Genomic DNA, 22,987 nt, shown 5'->3' with positions numbered 1-22,987 from the left:
TCCTCCCTGAGCTTCTTTTGTTCTTTTGGATGTGGGGGAGGGCAAGAATTGCTGCACTCTGGAAACTCTGAGCTCTTTGACCTCCCAGATTTCTGAGAACTAAAAAGGCTGGGGTCTCCAGGAATGGGTCAGGATGGGAGGAGGGCGAGGGTCACATGCTGTCATCACAGGAACAGAGATGGCTGAACTTCAAGCGGGATTTGGCCATGTTCTGGCCACACCAGTGTATACAACCACCTGTGGTCTGCACAGGTGGGGTGAGAGACTAGGGAATCTCATAAATGCTGGGAAGAATACTCAGAAGTCTCCCTTGACCCTTATCCACGTTTTGAATACTCCAGGTTTCCTCTACATTCTAATCTTCTCTGATTTTTCCAGGGATTATCGTTGCCCGCCCTTTCTCAACCTCTCTCCCTCTCTCCCACTTGTATCCTAGATTTCCCTCATTCTCCCTGCTTCCCCCACTCCGTGCACATCCTTCTTCCCCCTACTGCTGTTTCCTTCTAGAACCATTCTCCCCAGCCTTTCTTCCATTCTCACCCCTCTTCTTCCACCTCTTTCTCTTTGCTTCCCCCCAACTTCCAACTCTTTCCAAGCTGTCCGCTCATGTCCCCTCGCTTTTCCTCAGCCTCTTCCTTTTCCCCGTCACGTCCTAGCCCTTCATTCCTGAGTCCGTTACCCTTCCCCTCACCTATGGTTGCCAGGTAAAATATAAGATGCTAATTTAAAGTCAAATTTTGGGTAAACAACAGTTAATTTTTAGTATGTGTGTCTCAAATATTTTATGGTGCACACTTACACTAAAAGGTTATTTGTTGTTTATTGGAAATTCACATTTTTATTAGGTATGCTGTATTTTTATTTGCTCAATCTGGCAACTCTACTCTTGTCTCTCCCCTACCTTCCTGGCCATGTTCACTACCTGCAGGCTGGTCTTCTTAGAGACGCTGAAGCTGTCAGGCAGGCAGTCCAATGTCCTCACTCCATCTAACTTAGCTCCTCACCAGCCACTCTGGGCCTTCTCACAACCCAGCAACTAAAGGGTTATGACCAGGCAGTGTAAGGGACCTATAGGACACTGGACAGCTCTGTAGTCAGTATTATTTCTGTTTGGTTGCTGCCTGGGCATATTCGTTGTTATATGGCTTATTTCATCGATTTGTTTATCCTTAGGTCTTTACCACGCTGACTAAATTACTGTAGCTTTTGAATCAGCCTTGAAGTACAGTGGTATAAGCCCTCTTCCTTTTCCTTCAAGGTCCTTGTGGCTGTTCCAAGCCCTTTCCATGTAAGTTTTTTTTTTTTAAGATTTTATTGGGGAAGGGGAACAGGACTTTATTGGGGAACAGTGTGTACTTTCAGGACTTTTCTCCAAGTCAAGTTGTTGTCCTTTCAATCTTAGTTGTGGAGGGTTCTGTTCAGCTTCAAGTTGTTGTCTTAGTTGTGAAGGGTGCAGCTCAGCTCCAGGTCCAGTTGCCTTTGTTAGTTGCAGGGGGCACAGCCCACCATCCCTTGCTGGAGTCTAACCGGCAACCTTGTGGTTGAGAGGACAGGCTCCAACCAACTGAGCCATCCGGGAGCTCAGCGGCAGCTCAGCTCAAGGTGCCGTGTTCAATCTTAGTTGCAGGGGGCAGAGCCCACCATCCCTTGCGGGACTCGAGGAATTCAACTGGCAACCTTGTGGTTGGGAGCCCACTGGCCCATGTGGGAATCAAACCGGCAGCCTTCGGAGTTAGGAGCACGGAGCTCTAAGCGCCTGAGCCACCGGGCCGGCCCCTCCGTGTAAGTTTTGAAATAACCTTTTTTCCATGTGGGTAGTCTGAAACTCATGGAGTTTGAGCGGTTTTAAGGTAATTGAAACAAAGTTTGGTAGTTTCTCCTACATCCTTTTTGGATTGGATGATCTGTAGGAGACTTAAATATGGGTGGTGTTTTGGAAATGCAAATCAGATCATTCAAAAATTAGGAATGATCTGAGTGGCATGGGGGAAACCTTAAATACAACTCCTGAACTTTTAGTGACCAAACATAGGGTAAGATTGTAGACTTAGAAATTGGTCCAAAAAGAAAGGTACCAGTATTTTTTTTTTTTTAAGATTTTATTGAGGAAGGGGAACAGGACTTTATTAGGGAACAGTGTGTACTTCCAGGATTTTTTTTTTTCCAAGTCAAGTTGTCCTTTCAGTCTTAGTTGTGGAGGGCACAGCTCAGCTCCAGGTTCAGTTGCCATTGCTAGTTGCACCATCCCTTGGGGGAGTTGGACCGGCAACCTTGTGGTTGAGAGGATGCGCTCCAGCCAACTGAGCCATCCAGGAACTCAGTGGCAGCTCAGCTGAAGGTGCCGTGTTCAATCTTAGTTGCAGGGGGTGGAGCCCACAATCCCTTGCAGGACTCCAGGAATTGAACCAGCAACCTTGTGGTTGAGAGCCCACTGGCCCATGTGGGAATCGAACCGGCAGCCTTCGGAGTTAGGAGCACGGAGCTCCAACCACCTGGGCCACTGGGCCGGCCCCAGAAAGGTACCAGTATTTTAACAGAAAAAAATATTTTTAAAACTATAGCAAACATAAAAAGGCACCAGACCCAAAAACCATGATCAAATCCCTTTCTTTGGCAGCATTTGTGTAATGTCTGATACAGTTCTAAAATATGATTATAAAGGATTACTAAAGATTCTATTTTGATGAACAAAGCTCTAAATAAAAGGCAAGAGGTGAATATTTTGTATCAACTTAATATTAGCAATGCTTTATAAATTAGCTTTCCAATAAAAGATGATATGGAATAGTAGAAAATTGTGATATAATGGAAATAAAGGCTATTTGTCTAAACTATACTGTGAAAAATTTTAAAGGTGAAAAAGTGGTGAAAAATTAATTCCAAGATTATCCATACATCTATCATCCAGATCAAAATTATTAACATTTGCCATATTTGCTTCTTGTATCTATATTTCCATACCAGTTAGTTTCTGCTGCATAACAAACCACAAATAAAACTCAGTGGCTTCAAACAACAAGCGTTTTGTTTGATGTCCTGATTCTGTGTGTCTCCTGGGTTGTTCCAGATATGGGCTGACTTGTCTGATCTCTGCTGGACTCTCTCATGTGTCTGTGGTCAGCTGGAGGGTTGGATGGTGGCTGGATGGTCTAGGATGGTCTCACTTAGAAGACGTATTAGGTTGATGCAAAAGTAATTGCGGTTTAAAAGGTTAAAAATGCATGCAAAAATCGCAATTACTTTTCCACCAACCTAATAGTTGGCTGGCTGTCAGCCAGGCCTCGGTTCTTCTCCACATGACCTCTCATCCTCCAGCAGGCTAGATTGGACTTTTTCACATGTCAAGGTCCTAAAGGGCAGCAAGAAAGGGCAACCTCCTATAAGCAAGTGCTTTTCATGCCTCTGCGCAAGTTATGTTTGCTAATGTCCCACTGGCCAGAGCAACTCACAGGGCTAGCCCACAGTCAGTGTGGAAGGGCACTAAGAGTGTGAATAGAGGGAGGAGAATAATTTGTGGTTGCTTTTGCTATCTATCTATCTATCTATCTATCTATCTATCTATCTATCTATCTATCATCCATCCATCCATCGCTGTTGAACCATTAAGAGCAAGTGGCAGATATCATTTTGCTTCACTCCTATATATAAATCCTGGAGTAGGCAAATGGTCTTTTCCCACTGTGACTCTCCCCTTCCCTTTCTGCAGGTTATATTTAAAGGGCTAAATGATTTGAACCTTGGTCATTCATCTCATTTTCACACAAAAATTATGATGGTAACGAAGAACATAGGGAGGAAGACCTACAAGGCCAACTCACAGAAACATTATTTAAAAACATGAACTTTACCCACAAAAAAGTTGCACGTTTGAGCTATACCATCCGGTCAGCCTCCTTGGAGAATCTATTTTATTTGTATGTTCAGGATAAAAGCACATTCAGATAGATCCCTATGGCTTGAGGCAAGAGGTGCCCTGTGCAGACATGAGGTCAGGCATGAGCCAGGCACTGTGGTTGGTTGTGCCCACATGGAATTGGTCAGAGTTTACACAGGCGTGGTGGCTGTAGCAGTGAGTCAAGAGAAACAAGTTCCCAAAGGCCCCAGGTGCACAAAGCTGAGAGGTCCTCAGTGGCACGTGTCTGAACTCTTCCCTAATTAAACTTTTCCATGCAATTATCCGAGCCTCGTGATGATGAGAACTTAGGGCCTAAACTACTGATACTATATCATGAATGGTTCATTTTCTATTAAAAGTTTCTATTTCTTCTTGCCAATACTTAAGTTATATCTTTCTGGGAAATTGATCATGTTATGTTTTCAAATTTATCCTCATTTCGAAAAATTGATTTTTCTTCTATTTTTGTGAAGTATTTTCCTTTCTTAATATTATTTGTGACTTTTTTCTTTCTTATTAATTAATCATCTCAGAAGTTGATCGCTTTAAATAGTCACTTCAAATAAGAGATTATTGGTGTTTAGCCTCTCTGTTCATTAGTGTTTTCTATTTCATTGTTTATTATTTATTTCAACCCATTTTTTTGTATTTATACTGTTATTTTTTATTTTTGAACTTCCTAAATAGGACACAATGTATAATTTTTATCCTTTTTACTTTTCCTTTCTTTTGAACTTATGTTACAATCTGTACCCAATACATTTAATACCTAAATTTCTTGGTGTTCTATTTATATTGTTTATTGTGTTTGCTACTGCAATTCATGGTGGCTGTTTCCTTATGCTAAATTTGGGATTATCTGTAAAAATCCTTCAAGGTGTAAATGGAATTTACAATCCTTCAGAGAGTTTTCTTGATGATTTCTTCAAACACCCTGGCTCTCCAAGCCCAGGATCATTTTGATATGAATTTCTCAACCAGAGTTTTCCTGAACATATTGGCATTGTAAATCAAGCTACTAACAAAATATTAAAAGGTATACAGCAAATACAAAAAGGATCTTACATCATGACCTAGTTGGTTTATTCCAAAAATGTAAGGTTGATTTAACATAGTTTAAAATATCAATGTATTCATTCTACCATGTAATCAAAATAAAGAAGAAAAATTTTATGATCATGTTGGCAGATAAGAGACATTTGATGAAAAATCAACATAAATTCACCATCATCATCATAACTCAGCAAACTAGTAATTGAAAGGAACTTATTTCTTCAGATTAAGAGCGTATGTGTGTTTTAAAAAGAAACTTAGAGCAAACATACTAGACGGTGAGATGCTGAATTTTTGAGACTGGAAACAAAACTTGGATTCCCACAATCATTGCTCTATTCAACGTCATACTAGATATTCTAACAAATACAATAAAGTAGTAAAGAGAATGAATGGTTAAAGACTGAAGGAAAAAAATAATCATAATTATTCACAGAATTTTGTGATTATGTTCACAGAAAATTCCAATGAATTAGTAGGCAAACCAGTAGAATTAATAAATAAGTTTAGGAAAGTGACAGAAAACAAGGAAATTATAGAAAACTACATTGTAATTCTATGTACCAGCAACAAAGATTTAGAAAATAAAAATTCTAAAATATGCTATTTAAAATACCATCAAAAACATAAAATATCTAGAAATAAAGCTAAATAAAAGGTAAGATCTATACAGAAAAATATGGAAATTATTGAGGCAGAATAAAGATTTAAACAAATGAAAGGGTGTATTAGGTTAGTGCGAAAGTAATTGTGGTTTAAAAGGTTAAAAATAAAAGCAACAACCGCAATTACTTTTGTATCAACCTAATACTATATTCATGGACTTGAACATTCAACATTTTAAAGATGTCAATTCTCTCTGAATTTAATGAAAAATTAAGATTTGCATTAAATTTAATCAAAAATTACTCTCCACTCCATCCTCCATCCCCCTCAAAAGAGAGTGAAACTGAAGATGTTAGCAGTGGCAGTGGTTCCTGAATCTCTCTACATTGCCTGTACTAGTTTGCTAGGGCTGCTGTAACAAAGTATCACAAACTTGGTGGCTTAACTAACAGAAATTTATTGTCTCACAGTATTGGAGGCTAGAAGTCTAAGATCAAGGTGTCAGCCGTGTTGGTTCCTCTGAGAGCTGTGAGGGAAGATCTGTTCCATGCCTCTCGTGTGGCTTCTAGTGAGTGGTTTGCTAACAATCTTTGGTGTTCCCTGACTTGTGGCAGCATAACTCCAGTCTTTACCGGGCATTCTGTCTGTGCCTCTCTGTCTCCAAATTTCTCCTTTTTATAAGGCACCAGTCATACTGGATTAGGGACCCACCCTATTTCAGAATGACCTCATCGTAACTAATTACATCTGCAATGAAGCGATTTATATTCTGAGGCCCTGGGGACTCAGATTTCAACATATGAATCTTGAGAGGATACAGTCCAACCCATAGCAATCCTCTTTTTAAAAGATAGAGATATAGAAAGAAAAAAAAGACCCTAGATGAGACACCTGCTTCAGTTTAGGATATAAAAGACTGTCTCCCATGGTTAAAAAAAATAAGAAAACTTGGACAGAATAAAAACCATGCTTTTCTGTGGAGCTAGATAGAAGTCATAGATGCAAATTAGCCTTAAAGAACTGAATTCCAAGAGAAATGAGTTTTTCATAGGTGAGTAGGTTTCATACCTGGCGGCAGCCATCTGATCTGGGTATAGGCGGGCTTGCCATAGACAGACTTTGCAGGATTAAGGGGAAACAAGTTGATATTCGGATAACAGTGTGGCCTGGTGGGATAGATTGGATTCTGGAAGAACCCCAAACCGGCAGATTGCTCATCCCAACATTCTCTCCTTGCTTATCCCCCGTTTTCCGTAAAACAGCAATAGAGAAGAGACTGGCGTTTGATTCATTTCCTATTTCCACCCTAGTGTTATGGGGACTGCTGAGCACGTGACACTGGACAGAGGAGATGGACAGTGGGTTATTAGTCATATGTACTTATAATCTGGGGAAGAGGACCCTGCCTCACTGCCATGCAGGGCCACACAGGGCGGTACACTCAGGAGAAGAGTGAACAACCAGGGGCTGTGGGAGGCAGGCTTTGGAGTATCAAGAGGGTGGGGTGATCCTGGCTTCTTGCAGAAGGATGTTTGTTTGAATAATTCTGTGAGCTGGCAGGGAACTGAAACCTGATACTCAGGGACAAGCAGGAACTGTGTCTGGTCCCCTAATAAGGATTGTTTTGTTAGGGGCCTCATCTAGAGATAAGGGAGCAGAGTAGGGAGAACTGGCAGTTAGGCCATTTTAGGCCCTCTCAATTTTACCAGGTGTCAAGTCAACACATACTATTGGGCCTTAATTTTAGGCCTTACACCACACCTTCAAAGAGTTGAAAGAAAAAAGCTGCTCACGTAAAATTCTGTATCTAGTGAAATTACTTTCAAATAAACGAAGGCTGAGATAATTTGTAGCCAGTAGATCCATACGACCAGAAATGCTAAAGTTCTTCAGACTAGAGGGAAATGATACTAGATGGAAAATTCAGATCTATAGGAATGGTAAATATGTGCAAATATAAAATACATTTTTCCCTCTTTGAAATTTTTAAAAAAGACAATTGATTGTTTATGGCAAATGTATTGGAGAGTGATAAACCATGAAATAAAATAAGAAATAAAATATAAGAAATAATATAGAAATATAGAAAAATAATATAGAAAAAATATAAGAAATAATGTAGAAATATAGAAAAATAATATAGAAATAAAATATAAGAAACAATAGCACAAAGGATGGGAAAGGGAAGTGGTGTAGTATTAACTGAAGGTAGATGTTAAGCATGCTTATTATTTATAAAACAGGCATTAAAACTACAAAATAAGAGGTAGAGGTAAAAATTCAATAGAGAAGACAAAACAAATACTAAAAATGCTCAATCTCAAAGGATGCAGAAAAGGGATCCCGATAGGACAAATAAAAAACAAAAAGCATAATGGTAGATTTAAACTCAATCATATCAATAATTATGATAAGTACAAATGGACTACACACGCCAAGGAAAAGATAGAAACTGTCAATCATACGCTGTTTGCAAAGGATTAACTTTAAATATGTGGAAAATGTAAAAGGATGGTAAAAGGATGTAGAATTATGAATAAGAAAACTGGTTTGGCTATATTAATATTAGTCAAAATAGACTTGAAGGCAAGAAGGAATGCAAAAGACAAAGAGGGGCATTTCATAATGCTAAAGGTCAATTCATCAAGAACACGATACTTCTAAGTGTGTTTGCATAATAATGTATGTTCAAAGTGCATGAAGCAAAAATTAACAGAACTGAAGAATAGACAAAATCACACATATAGTCGGAGATTTTATAAACTTCTCTTAAGAACTGATAAAACAAGTAGCACAAAATTCATTAAGGATATAGAAGATTTGAACATTGTCAAACAACATAAATTGCTATTTCTAGAACATTAGACTCAGCAATCACAGAAGACATGTTTTAAAGTGCATGTGGAAAATACAAACAAGTCTAAGTAAATTTCAAAGGCATTCAAAGTAACAAGACTATAGACAGTAGTTTCTCTGATCACAATGGAATTAAATTAGAAACCAATAACAACAGCCTCTCTTAGCAGAGTAGTGATGGTAGGATATGAACTACAGATTAGAGATTCCCAGCTGTGTTGGGTGTGTGTTATGTCAGTGGTCTTCAAACAGGTCAACATTCAATTCTCAACATCCAATACACTTTATGTTAATATTGATCTGTAGGAAAATTCATCTATGATTTTCCTTCCTGCCTCTCAGAAGATAATAGCCTTTTCCCCACTTAAAATGAAAGGCATGCTTCTCATACTTTTCATCCATTCAGAATCTTACTCTAATGCTTTACCCCAAAGTATAAAGATTTCTGAGTACTCAGTAAAGTGACAATTCAAAATATTCATGTCAATTAATGTTTCTTTATTAAAGAAACATCCATTTCATTGAGTTATATTTACAATATACTTTCATATTTACCATTCATCAATATTTGTAAATATACTTATTGCTTTGCCCAATTGTATACTATTAGTATTTGTAATATCTCAATAAAATAATTTTAAAGTTGAAACTTTTTGATACCAGAAATGTAATAAAAACTTGACTACATATACAATTTTGCTTTGCAAAAAGTATAATAGGCTGATGAATTAAAGTCTTTTCCAGCATAAGTTTTAGCAGAAAGTTCCTCGAGGGAATTGAATAGAAATGCAATGTCAAGGAGAAAAGGGAAGGAGCAATTTACCAGCTTTGGGATGCCCATTTAAAAAATATTTTAACACTTATGAAAACAGGAGTTTTACAATGCTGGTGTCATTTCTCCACATCAACAACCAATTATCCCATTCTCGAATACCAACTGGGTGTTCAACAACTCAGTTCAATTCTCATATTTTCTACCTGGAATTAGCATCAGCTCCCACAAGTTAAAAGAGTTCAGTCCCACAAGACTGCCCCACTTCCAAAGTCAGCTGCAAGCAGGGTTTCCAGGTGACCCACACTTCTGCTCAGCCAACAACAAATCTGAGGTTCCCACACCCCCCTCGTTTGATAATTTGTTAGAATAACTCGCAGAACTCAGGAAAGTGTTCTACTTACAGTGCAGTGTATTATACTATAAAGGATACAAGTGAACAGAGATGAGGAGGCATATAGAGTGAGGTCCGAAAGGGTCCTGAGCGCAGGAGCCTGTCTCCGTGGAGTCAGGGCACACCACCCACCAAGCATAAGGGTGTCTTCACCAACTCAGATGCTCACCAACCCCCACCATTTAGGGGTTTTTATGGGGGTTGCACTATGTAAGCATGATTGATTCAATCACTGGCCAATGATGACTGAATTCCATCTCCACCCCCTGTCCTCTCTCTGGAACTTGGGGTGGGGGTGATGGGGTTGAAAATGCTAACCCTTCAGTTATCTGGATGGTTTTTCTGGTGATCAGCCTCCATCCTGCAGATATCTAGGCCCATCCCTGCCCCAAAAGAGCTATCTCATTAGCATACAAAAGACAGTAAATTCCAAGCTGAGTTTTAGGAGCTCTGTGCCAGGAACCAGGGACAAAACCCAAATATATGTATTTTTATTACATCTCAAATGACTTGGCACTAATTTTATTAGAAGTATAAAGCTATTTGCAAATTTAAAAAATATGTATAGAGAAAGAGTTTTCTTCCAGTCATTAAGTGTGAGCAAATAGATTCTATAAGGAAAAATCATTTAATTGAGATACATAACACCTGCTGGTTCTTAAAGTTCAGTTAGTTTTTAATTGCTCATTAGTGCAATTGGACATTTCACCATCAAGATTTGCTATAAATAACCAATTCTGGTAGGTGGATTTTGCAGATAGAATGAGTAAATGTACAGAAACAAACAACGTGTGGTATACAGAATACTTAAAAAATGTGGCTATACCCACCCCTTCTTCATTAAATATCTCATTAAAATTCATTTTGCATACATAATCCTTGTAAAATGTCTAACAAAATCCTTTATAGATAGCATTCATATATAATTAAAAATTTTCCTGACTATGAAGCATAACTTTGAATATTGCTTAACATTATATCATATCCACTTTTAATTAGCCATTTAATATTCTATAACATGGATATAACCATTCAGTATTTGGTCACACTTATATACCACAAAGCCATACTTTTACTAAAGAATGTATATTCAGTCATCTAGTCACATAAGCACTTCACATGCCAGGCAGTCTCACAACCATTTAAATTGTCATAAACATACACTAAGACTTAGTAACATGCTCAGATACACACACAAAGTAATCTGTCACATATTATAGAGACACATTTCTACCTTGATACTCATACAGATGCCCACATGTACCCAATGTGTATAACACACAGACCACTCACTCCAGACCTGTCACTCATACGCATGCAATGTTGTTACCTACAGTCACAAAGACACAGTCTGGACCTGTTATGTGCACGGGTACTCACTCACACACAGCTGTCTGTCAACATAATGCGAGACAGACACATGCCCTGACGGCTCAGATGCTCAAAGACACACACACACACACACACACACACACACACACACAGAGTCTATCACACAGTCGTGGAGAAACACTCCTGCTCTGTCAGGAGCACAGATATGCGCACACAACGTATTTACATACAGTCATAAATACATAACCCCTGGCTGTTTCGTGTGCACAGAAGCCTGCTTACACACGCACACGCACACCCACACCATTCCATCGGTCACAGGGCATGGCCGCCCTATCGGTGAAGTCACGCAAATGCAACATCACCTTTCACGCAGTGTGACACATATTTGGTTCTATCACGCGCACAATGTTCACACACAACTCCTACATCTACGCCTCACCATCACGGAAACACAGCCCGGCTGTCCCACATCTGACGCTCCATCACACGCGGCCAGGGAGACACCTCACCCCTCTCCCGCAAATCTGTCACACCATCACTTCCCTCAGCTGCTCACGATGATTTCTAGAGCCTCGCGCTCCAACCCCACCGCCGGTTGGGGTCCGAGCTCGCAAAGCCATGTCTGTCTCACTCTGCGTCGATTTCTCCTTCCCACCGGATCTGCTCACACGTGGAGCCCAAGAACCACGAGGATGCTCTAGGTAATCTCAGACACCCCGGGTCATTGGGCCTGGTTGATTGTGGGAAATGTAGTCCAGAGCCGAAAACGCAGGAGATATCGGAAACTTATGTGCCCGGGGACCTCCCCGACCCGAGGGCTTCTGGGTATGGTCGGTGCTCGGAGTGCGCAGGCGCGGGCACGCGCAAAGCCTCGCTTGGGAGAGGTCATGATGTGCTGTTTTAGGTCTTTACCCAGCTGCCCCTTCAGTGACACCACATTGGTAGGTAGAAATTGGCCACTGTGGGAATGTTTACACCGTGGGAACTAGCAAACACCACACAAAGTAGGGTTTGATGTGTTTTGTTGATTGTCTGAGGGTGGGGGAGCTCCCCAAAGACCGAGGTCTTCCTTCTGCAATGTCCCTCCGGTCTCCTCTTCTGAAAAAAACCTATCATTGTGCTCACTTTAAGGGAGAAATACTTAAGGGAATTCCCTTGTTTATCACAGAGCATATACGGTATTGAAGGGTGCATTCGGAGCTGAAGCAATAAATTGATAACGGAAACAAATGACATACCACGTTTTCATCTATCAAATGCCAAAAACATGTAAATGGTATAGAATATTGTTGAGAATGTCGGGGAAATAAGGACTCTCACGGGTCGCTGTAGGGAATAACTACAGCCTTTTTACAATTAAGTTGAGTGGTAGCTGTCACAATGTCTGAAAGCAAACCCCTAGGCATCCAGCATTTTTACATGTAAAAATTTAGCCTACAAAAATGCTGGCTTGAAAGAAAAATGTAGATACAGTAATGCTACTGAAGCTATGTTTGTAATACTAAAATACTGAAATAAACCTTGAGCTCATTTTTAATGGAATTGTTAGTCTTTGCTGACCAATATGGTAGCGAATTGTGGCTATTTAAATGTAAAAGTTATTAAAATAACATTTAATTTAAAAATAAAAAATAAATACATTTAATTAGTAAATAAAAGTTCCTTAGTCACACTAGTCACATTTCAGAGGAGATCGGGCGCATTCAGGATGGTATGACGGTTTAGACTCTTGTCACATTTCAAATGCTCACCAGCCAGTGTGACTAGTGGTTACTGTTTTGGGCAACACAGATAACAAACATTACCAACATCCCAGAAAGTTATATTGAACAGCGCTGGGTTAGGTAATAATTCAATTAGAAAGAATGCGTTAAATCTCTATTAATGACATAAAATGAAGTAGAGGAATTGTGTTCAAGTGAGAAGGGCAAAGAGCAGAACAATATCCACAGCTTAATCATAAAATAGATGATCTTTCTACATATATTCAGAGTACAGAAAAATCTGGAAGAATACCTAAAAATATTAACTTTGGTCATTAGAGAAGGAATAAGTAGGGGAAGACTCGTTTTGTATCTGTATACTTTTTGTTGTTTGAATGTTAAAACCTACAATTAACTCACTATTGCTGAATCCAAATAAATACTTTATTACTTATTTTGAAAGATTTTCTGCTTTCTACTCTCAGCCACTTACTCTTTCTTTACTGTTAAAAAATACTCAACCACTCTAACTTAAAAGACTTCACTCTTTATTTACTGTTTTATCTCCTTACTTTAAAGTACTAGAAAAAGGAATTATATTTGAGAGTGACTGAAAAGTTAAACAATGAGGAATTGTGACATCAGATAATATGAAATCAGTTGGATTAACTTAAAATCCCAACATAAGTATTTTTGTAAAATGTATTTTTATTCCTTAATTACAAAAACAATATATGTTTAGTACATAAAATAAGAAGATAAAGCAAGGAAAATAATAGGAAAAATATCCATTATTCCACAGAGCCAGGGACCAACATGTCAACACTGCTACAGAGCTTTCCAGATCATATTTGAATATTTGGTGCACATAATACAGACTTTCCCCTACTACTCAAATTGTGATTTGACAATTTTGTGCTGCAGTACTTTATCTAGGCAACATCATTGTTTTGATGTAAAGTTGTACCAACAAATTCCTTAATATTGAACATTTAGGTTGTTCCTGCTTTTCCACCCAGCCAATCCCAGTGGACAGGAAGATGAAGCCTAAATTGAAATAAAGAACTAAAAGACCTGAAAAGTGGTGCTCTGAATTGCCATTTCTTAAACACATTGTGGACCAAATCCATTATTTTGACAAAACTATCTTGTGGAATGATTTGCCTGGAGATACTTCCCGACGCAGCTATCTGCTCCCAGCTTTAGAAGCAGGTGCAAGTGCTCAGTCCCAGAGGAACTGGTGGGTGAAGAGTGATGAGTGGGTTGAGCAGCTCCGGGGGCATCAGCAATCCAGCCCTCGTGCGACATGCGGATCCTAGTCCAGACTTCTATCCAACAGGGATTCGAGCTTCCTCAGTCTTTTTCTTGGGCAGGATACAGAGGGAGTGTATGGACGCTTGTACATCTAAGAGATTATATCAGTTCAAATTTTGAGGTATAGCAAACTACCCCAAAACTTAGTGGCTTAAAACAACAACTCTTTATGACTTCTCGTAAATTCGCTAATCATTCTTCCGGTCTGGACCAGCTTGGCTGGGGTTGGATGATCTAGGAAGGCTTTTGTCACCTACCTGGTAGTTGTTATAATGATTGGTGTAGAGAAACGCCTTAGCTGGTATGGCTACCTCTGCTCAATGAGATACCACTCCACACCCACTAGGATAGCTATAATAAAAAAGACAGATAATTCTAAGTGTTAATGAGAATGTGGAGAAATTGGAACCCTCGCACGTGGCTTGTAGGAATGTAAAATGGCACAGTTGCTGTTGAAAACAGTCTGGCAGTTCCTCAAAAGAGTTACCATATGACCCAGCAATTCTACTCCTAAGTATGTACTCAAGAGAAATGAAAATGTGTCCACATAAAAACTTGTACATGAATTTCATAGCAGTATTATTCATAAAAGCCATGAAGTGGAAACATCAAAATGTCCATCAACTAATGAATGGACAAAAAATATGTATGTGCAATGGAATATTATTTGGCAATAAAAATGAATGAAGCACTGACCCAAGCTATAACATGAATGAACCTTGAAAACGTTATGCTGAGTAAAAGAAGCCAGTCATAAAAGCCAGATATTGTATGATTTTATTTATGTGACATGTCCAGAGTAGGCAAATCTATAGAGGCAGAAAATCAATTAGTGGTTGCCTAGGACTGGAAGTAGGTGTGGGGGTGGCAGGAAATGGGGAGTGACTTGCCAATGGATACAGGGTTTCTTTTTTTTTGTTTTTAAAGATTTTATTGGAGAAGGGGAACAGGACTTTATTGGGGAACAGTGGTGTTTTTTTTTCCCCCAAGGACCCATTAGCTCCAAGTCCAGTTGTTGTCCTTTCAATCTTAGTTGTGGAGGGCGCAGTTCAGCTTCAAGTCCAGTTGCTGTTTTCAATCTAGTTGCAGGGGGTGGGGGAGAGGGGGGCCACAGCCCATCATCCCAAGTGGGAGTCAAACCAGCAAACTTGTTGAGAGCATGCGCTCTTAACCAACTGAGCCATCCAGCCGCCCAAGGGTTTCTTTTTGAGGTGATGAAAACATTCTCAAATTGTGATGATGATTGTACAACTGTGAATATTCTAAAAACCACTGAATTGTACACTTAAATGGGTGAACTGTATGGTATGTGAATTATATCTCAGTAAGGTTGTTATGTAAAAAAACCTGGAAAAGCAGCATCCATCTCTCACACATGAAAACAAATAGAGTTCACAATATTTATAACTTAAAAATAGGCCACCAGAGTACTTATCAAAATACATACTAATTTTATTATAATTTTGATGTGTAAGCGTGCCACTTAAAGCACAAATCATTAGGTAAATTGTTAAATTAAATTCCAGAAAATATAAATGAAGTATATTTCAGTAAACTTTCCTACCTCCAAGTTTAAAGAGCAAATAAACTAGGGGAAATTATTTCATATATGAGAAACAATGCACTTAATTTTAAACAAATCAATATATAGATGAACACAACAGTGCATGGAAATGAGCTAAGGATAGGAATAGAAACTTGAAAATTGAAAATGACTAACAAATATTTGAAAACATGTCCAAGCTTATGACAAAAGACATGGAAATACAAATATAAAATGGCATTATTGGTCTAAGGATTGGGAAAGATGAAAAAATAATATCCAATGTTGTAGATTTTAAGGAAATATTCATAATTATTTCTAGGGAGAGATACTTTATAACCTTTCTGAGAGTTAAACTAATGCAAACATTTCTTATCCAGTAATCAATTTCTAGAAATATATTTCATGAAAATTATTGAAACAGACTGAAAAATGCATAAAATATTCTCTAGAGGAATATTTATATTAGTTAAAAGCATGAACAACCTAAACATAAAACAAAGATACAGAGGTAAATTAAATTGGATAATCCATAAAATAATCATGGATTTATTAAAATGATAATGTGGAATTACCCTGCTGGATATGGAAGAACATGCATGTGATATTAAGAAATGAAAAATAGTGTGGGGGGGGCGGATTGCTCAGTTGGTTAGAGTGCGAGTTCCCAACAACAAGGTTGCTGGTTCAATTCCCACATGGGATGGTGGGCTGCACCCCCTGCAACTAAAGATTGAAAACGGCAACTGGACTTGGAGCTGAGCGGAGCCCTCCGCAACTAGATTGAAGGACAACGACTTGGAGCTTGTGGACCCTGGAAAAAAAACACTGTTCCCCAATAAAAAATAAAATAAATGTATTTACTAGCCTTAAAAAAGAAACCTGCACCTGCTGTTTTAGTATCTATTGATGAGTCTTGCTTGAAATAATTATTACCACAGTAATTGTCAAATTGTGATTTTTTTGAAGTTCCTCATTCTTTCTATTTTTGTTAGTTTGGAATTCTACTGTAAAACATTGCCATTTACTTATTTATATTAACACAGGCTCATGGATTCTTATTTTATTCAAAGTACTACAACCCATTATTATGATTATTATAAATGGTCCCAGATATGGTCCCTTCAAGCTGGCTTTTCTTGGAATGTCCCGAATACTCTTTTAATTTTTTTTTTTATTGGGAAATACTGGGGAACAGTGTGTTTCTCCAGGACTGATCAGCTCCAAGTCGTTGTCCTTCAGTCTAGTTGTGGAGGGCGCAGCTTAGCTCCAAGTCCAGTCGCCATTTTCAATCTTAGTTGCAGGGGGCGCAGCCCACCATCCCATGTGGGAATTGAACTGGCAACCTTGTTGTTGAGAGCTAGTGCTCTAACCAACTGAGTCATCTGGATGCCCTTCTGGCAGCTCAGCTGCAGCTTGTTGTCTTCAATCTAGTGTGGAGGGCACAGCTCACTGGCCCATGTGGGAATTGAACTGGCAACCCTGTTATTAAGACCTCATGCTCTAACCAACTGAGCCATCCGGCCACCCCTGAATACTCTTTGAGCACCTCCCTGTTTACTGACACAGATGTTCCATGTTCATCTTGTGCTTTCCATGGTCCAATCCTGGAAATAGCCATTTCTGTATTAGCAGAGAATAGTACTGAGAGACTAAGACCTGGGTACTAGTTTTGCTTATTGCTATGGTGGGAGAGGGTGTCACAGTTCAAGGGGGTAAGGAATATACATAGATACATATGCATACACATATGTTTATATGTATATATTTATATAGTGGAACTAATGTGGTCATGCCCAAACCTCCAATTCCAATACATCATAGGGTTCATTCTACCCTTATTTTCTTTCATATTTGCAACTTTCTTTTTTTTTCAGTGAGAAACTTGGCTCCCACTATCTTTGATACCTTTACTTATTTGATAAGTTCTCCCATAAGTAACTGATCTTTTGAGCCATGCCACTGCTACATCCCATCGCAACACCTGCCTCATCCACTCAGTCACCAACCTGGTCTGCCTTTCCTCCTCCCCCTTCTCAGATGCTGTCATTACCCTGCTTGGTACTGATCCCATGCTGGTCTGGGTCATAAGCTACATGCCCTCCCATCCTTTCCTACCATTTCTACCTGATGGATTTTGGACTGAGGAAGGATGAAAGGAAGGACTGAATATTTGATATTAAGGATTTGCTCTTAATTATGCTCGTGTGAGAAAGTAGCAATGAGATTACATTTTAAAAAAGGAATCCTTAACTTTAAGAGACACTAAAATATTTATGAATGAAGCGTGTTGGATTTGCTTCAAAACAATAAGGGACTGAGAAAAGTGAGTGGGGGTAGGGATACAACCAAATTGCTTACAATTGATAATTGTTGATGCTGGTGATAGATACATGGGAGTTCATTATACTTTTCCATAACAATATTTTTTTAAAAAGCCAATGAACAAATGACCCTCCTAACGCATAGTCCTCAAGATTGTTATGGTTTTTCTTTTATATTTTTCCATTTAAAATGTAACACTTTATCAGTTCTATGGGGAGTATATACTTTGGAGTATTGTTTTGGAATGGAACTAATTTATATAGTTTTTTAAAAAATTGGATCGCTCCAAATTTGAGTGTTTTACACACAGGTTCAGGGCAATGTTTCACATTAATCCACGCCTTTCTTAAAGTTTCTTTTAAAAACTATATTTTGGGGAGGCTGGTTGGTTAGAGTGCAGTGCTCATAACACCAAGGTCAGCAGTTCGATTCCCACATGGGCCAGTGAGCTGCACCCTCCACGACTAGATTGAAAACAGTGACTTGATTTGGAGTTGATGGGTCCTGGAAAAACACACCGTTTCCCAATATTCCCCAATAAAAATAAAAATAAAAAAACTACCAATATATTGTTTTCTTAATAGAGTTTCTATTAGTTTCTTACTAAATTTTTCTTTTGATATTGTATATTGCAACTGTGATATAACAAATTAACTCTTTTTTTCCTAATAGGTTGCTGCTGGTATTAGAGGCTGGCGCCATTGTTGTTTAATATCTGGCTGCCACTGAATTCTTAATAATTGCATTTGTTTTTATTTAGTGATCCTTTTCCCTGGAAATATTAAAATATCACAGGTATAATATGTTTAAGTTTATTTATAATGATAATTTTTTCCTCAATGAAAAAAACGTTTATTGCTTTTGTTATGACCTTATATATGGGAACTTATTAAAAATTCAATCAGGCTCAGAGGGAAATCAGCAAGATGGCAGAATAGGAAGTCCAAGTCCTTGTTCCCCCACAGAAACATTGATTTAACAATGATATTCAGGTCAAGTTACCTTTATGAGAATTCCAGAATCCAGTTAAGAAGTTGCAAGCACAAAGCTGAGAAGAGCTGCGTAAAAATGGTTAAGAAGAGTAATTTCACTTTACTCATGTCAGTCCATCCCCCATGTCAGCACAGCTCAATGCCAGGAGAGAGCACCCTGGCTCATAACTTCTCCCTTGAGGGGAAGGAGAAGAGTGTAGTGTGCATCCAAAATTCTGGCTGTTTGGAGAGCTGCCTGAGGGACTGGTTTCTGTCTAGTTTCATTTGGAGCACTGATGGATCCAGCATAATTTGTATACCTGGGGGCTGCTGAGAACAAAGAGATGGGGAGCAACTTGCTGCAGACGGTACAGTTCAGTGTGATCAGAAGGACTATAACCTGAGGCTTCCTTGGAAAGCAGGGAGAGGACTGGAGCATGTGTCTAGAATTGTGGCTTTTCAGAAGGCTGCTAGAGGGACTGGTATCTTCATGACTCAGGGCACTGACATCAGGTATACTTCGGATGCCTGATGGCTGCTGAGGATAAGGAAAGTGGGGCAGCTTGCTGCTGTAAAACCAGATAACTTGCAGTACCACAGACAGACACCAGAGGAGGGAAGAGATTATGAGCTTCTGTAAAAGAAACTGGCAAGCCTCTCTAGTTGAGAAATTGTACACACAAGCCCAGAGAAGTTGTTTCCTCCCTCCACATCCCCCCAAAAGGTTTCAGAGTTCCTCAGAATCTCTAACCAAGCTTATTGGTGATAATCTCTAAACAAAGCCTGTCCATAAAGACTGAGAGAAGTGGTTGTTTTTTCAAATGTGTAGATTTCAACACAGTTATGATACACACAAAAAAATAGAAACATGGCCCAGAACAGGAACAAAATTATTGTCCAGAAATTGATCCTAAAGAAGTGGAGGTATGTTAATTACCTGAAAAAGAATTCAAAATAACCATAAAGATGATCTATAAGCTCAAGAAAATGATGCATAAACAAAATGATAATCTTAACAAAGCGACAGAAAATACAAAAAAGAACCAAAAAGAAATTTTGGAGCCAAAGAATACAATAACTGAACTGAAAAGATCACTAGAGCGGTTCAACAGATGACTTGATCAAGTAGAAGAAAGAATCAGTGAATTCAAAGTTAGGTCATTTGAAATTATCCAGTGAGAGGGACAAAAAGAATGAAAACGAGTAAAGAAAACCTAAGGGACTTGTGGGAAACGATGAGTAGACCAATGTATACATATAGGAGTCCCAGAATGGGTAGAAAGCATATTTAAAGAAATAATGGCTAAAAACTTCCCAAATCTGAGAAAATGAACATCCAGATTCAAGAAGTCTCATGAAGTTCAATTAGGATGAATCCAAAGCAATCCATAGTGAGACATTATAATGAAATTATCAAAAGGCAAAGACAGAGCAATTTGAAAGCAGCAAGAGAAAAGCAACTTGTCATGTATAAGGGAATACTCATAAGACTCTCAGCAGATGCCCTGCAGGCCCGAAGGGAGTGGGATGACATTCAATCTGCTGAAAGAAAAAGTTGCTAATCAAGAATAACGTATCTGGCAAAACTATCCAAAAATGAAGACTAAATAAAGACTTTCCCAGAAAAACAAAGCTGAGAGAGTTCATCATCACTAGATCTGCCTTACAAGAAATGCTAAAGTTCTTCAAGTTGAAATGAAAGGATCCAAAACAGCAACAATGAAAGCATATGAAAGTATAAAGCTCACTAGAAAGGGTAAATATATAGACAAATACAGAATACTGTAATATTGTAACAGTGGTACATAAATCACTTTAAATTCTGGAATAGAGGTTAAAAGGCAGAAGTATAAAAATTACTGTAACTATAAAATTGTTAATGGATACACAATCTAAAAAGATGTAATATAAAATGTGTGTGTGAGAGAAATAAAAGTGTGAAGTATGTTATCAGCTTAATATAGATTGTCATAACTATGTTTTATGTAAGTCCCATGGTAATCACAAATAAAATACCTACAGATTACACGAAAGAAAATGAGAAGGGGATCAAAGCACATCATTACAAAAAAAGAACAACAATAAAACATAGCAGGAGGGAAGTGAGACAAAAAAGCTAGAAGAAAACAAAACCATTAACAAAATGACAATGGTAAAGTCCTTCCCTATCAATTATTACTTTAGACACAAATGGATTAAATTTCTCAATCAAAAGACAGAGTGACTGAATGAATTTAAAAAGAACATGATCCAACTATATTTTATCTATAAGAGACTCATTTTAGCTTTAAGGACACACATAGACTGAAAGTGAAAGTATGGAAACAGACATACCATGCAAATTGTAACCAAAAGAAAGCAAGGGTGGCCATATTTATAAAAACAGACTTTGTCAAAATTTCAAGCAGGATATAAAAATACCAAGTGAAAACTCCTGAAAGCCTACTACCTTGTTATAATAGTATTTTATTAATCATTTTCTAATACACGTACATATAAATAACAGAAATGTATGCAATGTATTTTACACTTTTAACAGACTTTTTTTTTTTACATTGTTTACCTGTCAGTTTCTCTGTACACACCTTCACAAGCTCCTACAACCCTTGTGTAGAACAATGTTAAAAATCTGGTATATACACCCCACATCTTTCTCCATGTTCATACAATCATATATATATATATATATATATATATATATATATATATATATATATATATACATACACACACAAATATACACAGTTGCCTTCAATTAATCATAAAAATTTAAATTTTATCACAGATAAAATGTATATAAGTAATGAGGAATATATTTAAAAAATACACAATTGTGTAAATACAATCCAGCTTAAGAAATGAAATACACAAACTTATTCTTTTGCAAACTTATCTCTTTCTCTGTCCTCCTTCCTGAAGTTACCACATTCCTGAATTTTATCTTGTTTTTCATTATGTACTACTTATGCACAGAATATCATTTTTGCCTCATTTCAAAATTTTATGAATGGAATCATACTGTATATTTCTGACTCTTGGCTCATTTCTATAAGATTCAGTAATTTTCACTGCTGTGTACTATCCCACTTTGTCCATACTAATTATCCATCCCACTTTTGATGGGGATGTTTCATTTCCAGATTTATTTGTTACTGTAATGATATAGTGAAAGCAATGCCATTGAGTTTTATGACACAGAAAGTGTTTTAATGATTTTTAGCTGTGATTAAGCCAGTCAGGGTGAAACAAAAGAGAGAAACAAACAAACAAAAGGTCAGAAAAAAAAATCCCATCTTTTTTTCATGAACATTTAGGACTTTCTTCTGAAACTGTAATAAAAAAAATGAATTTTATCTTCTTGCCTAATACTGCATCCATTTACTGTTCTACTATTTTTATCTACCATTTCAGATTGGGGGAAAAAGTTGGTCAGAAATGTCAGAAGAAACTACAGATATTTAGGTTCAAAATTGCCAACTGCAACAGAGAAATCAGGTCCTGCCTAGGAAATGGAAGCCTGATTTATTTAGAATATATGAAATGCAATTATCACTTTTGGAAATAAGACAAGTTGTTTTCTGATGGACTAATTATGTAATATCAAACAGGTTCCTTGCCTTGTCTGACCTACAACCTACGACATCTGATTTCCTGATTTTGGGCTCTGCTCTAATCTACCTACCTCTGCAAGTGGGAAGTTATTTCCTTCACATAGGGCTTTCAAAGTTATCTGTGCAAGTCCCCTTAACATCACAGAAGAGTGGAAGCCTACTTCAGGCTGGATGTTACTTTGATTTATTTTTAAAAGTTACGCTGATTTGCATTCTTTCCCATTAAACATCTTTGATTCATTATAACATATCTAAAATATCAGTCTTTGGCAAATAAGCTGCAAATCTTTTTCTGCATCTTAAATTTGATGCTCCAAGGTGTAATAACACTATTTTATAGGTAACGAAACTGGACTGTCACTATCATAACACAGTCTCAATTTCCCAGGCTCATATAGTGGTTAGTATTCAGATAATCAAACAAACACTAAGCTAGGCTAACACTACGCTGTTTTTCAATTCCAGCTGGACAGTGATCCACTTTCATAATCACCATCATATGCACACAAAAGAAAACCCTATAAAAAAAACTCACAAGTATTATCATTTTGTTACTGACATTAACAGAAACACACAATGTCACAGACCTTCTGTGGGGACAGAGCCCCA

Source organism: Rhinolophus sinicus, linkage group LG11 (genome assembly GCF_036562045.2).
Source record: "Rhinolophus sinicus isolate RSC01 linkage group LG11, ASM3656204v1, whole genome shotgun sequence".
In the NCBI taxonomy this organism is placed as follows: Eukaryota; Metazoa; Chordata; class Mammalia; order Chiroptera; family Rhinolophidae; genus Rhinolophus; species Rhinolophus sinicus.
The sequence above is the reverse complement of the archived record's forward strand: the minus strand, read 5'-3'. Positions refer to the sequence as shown.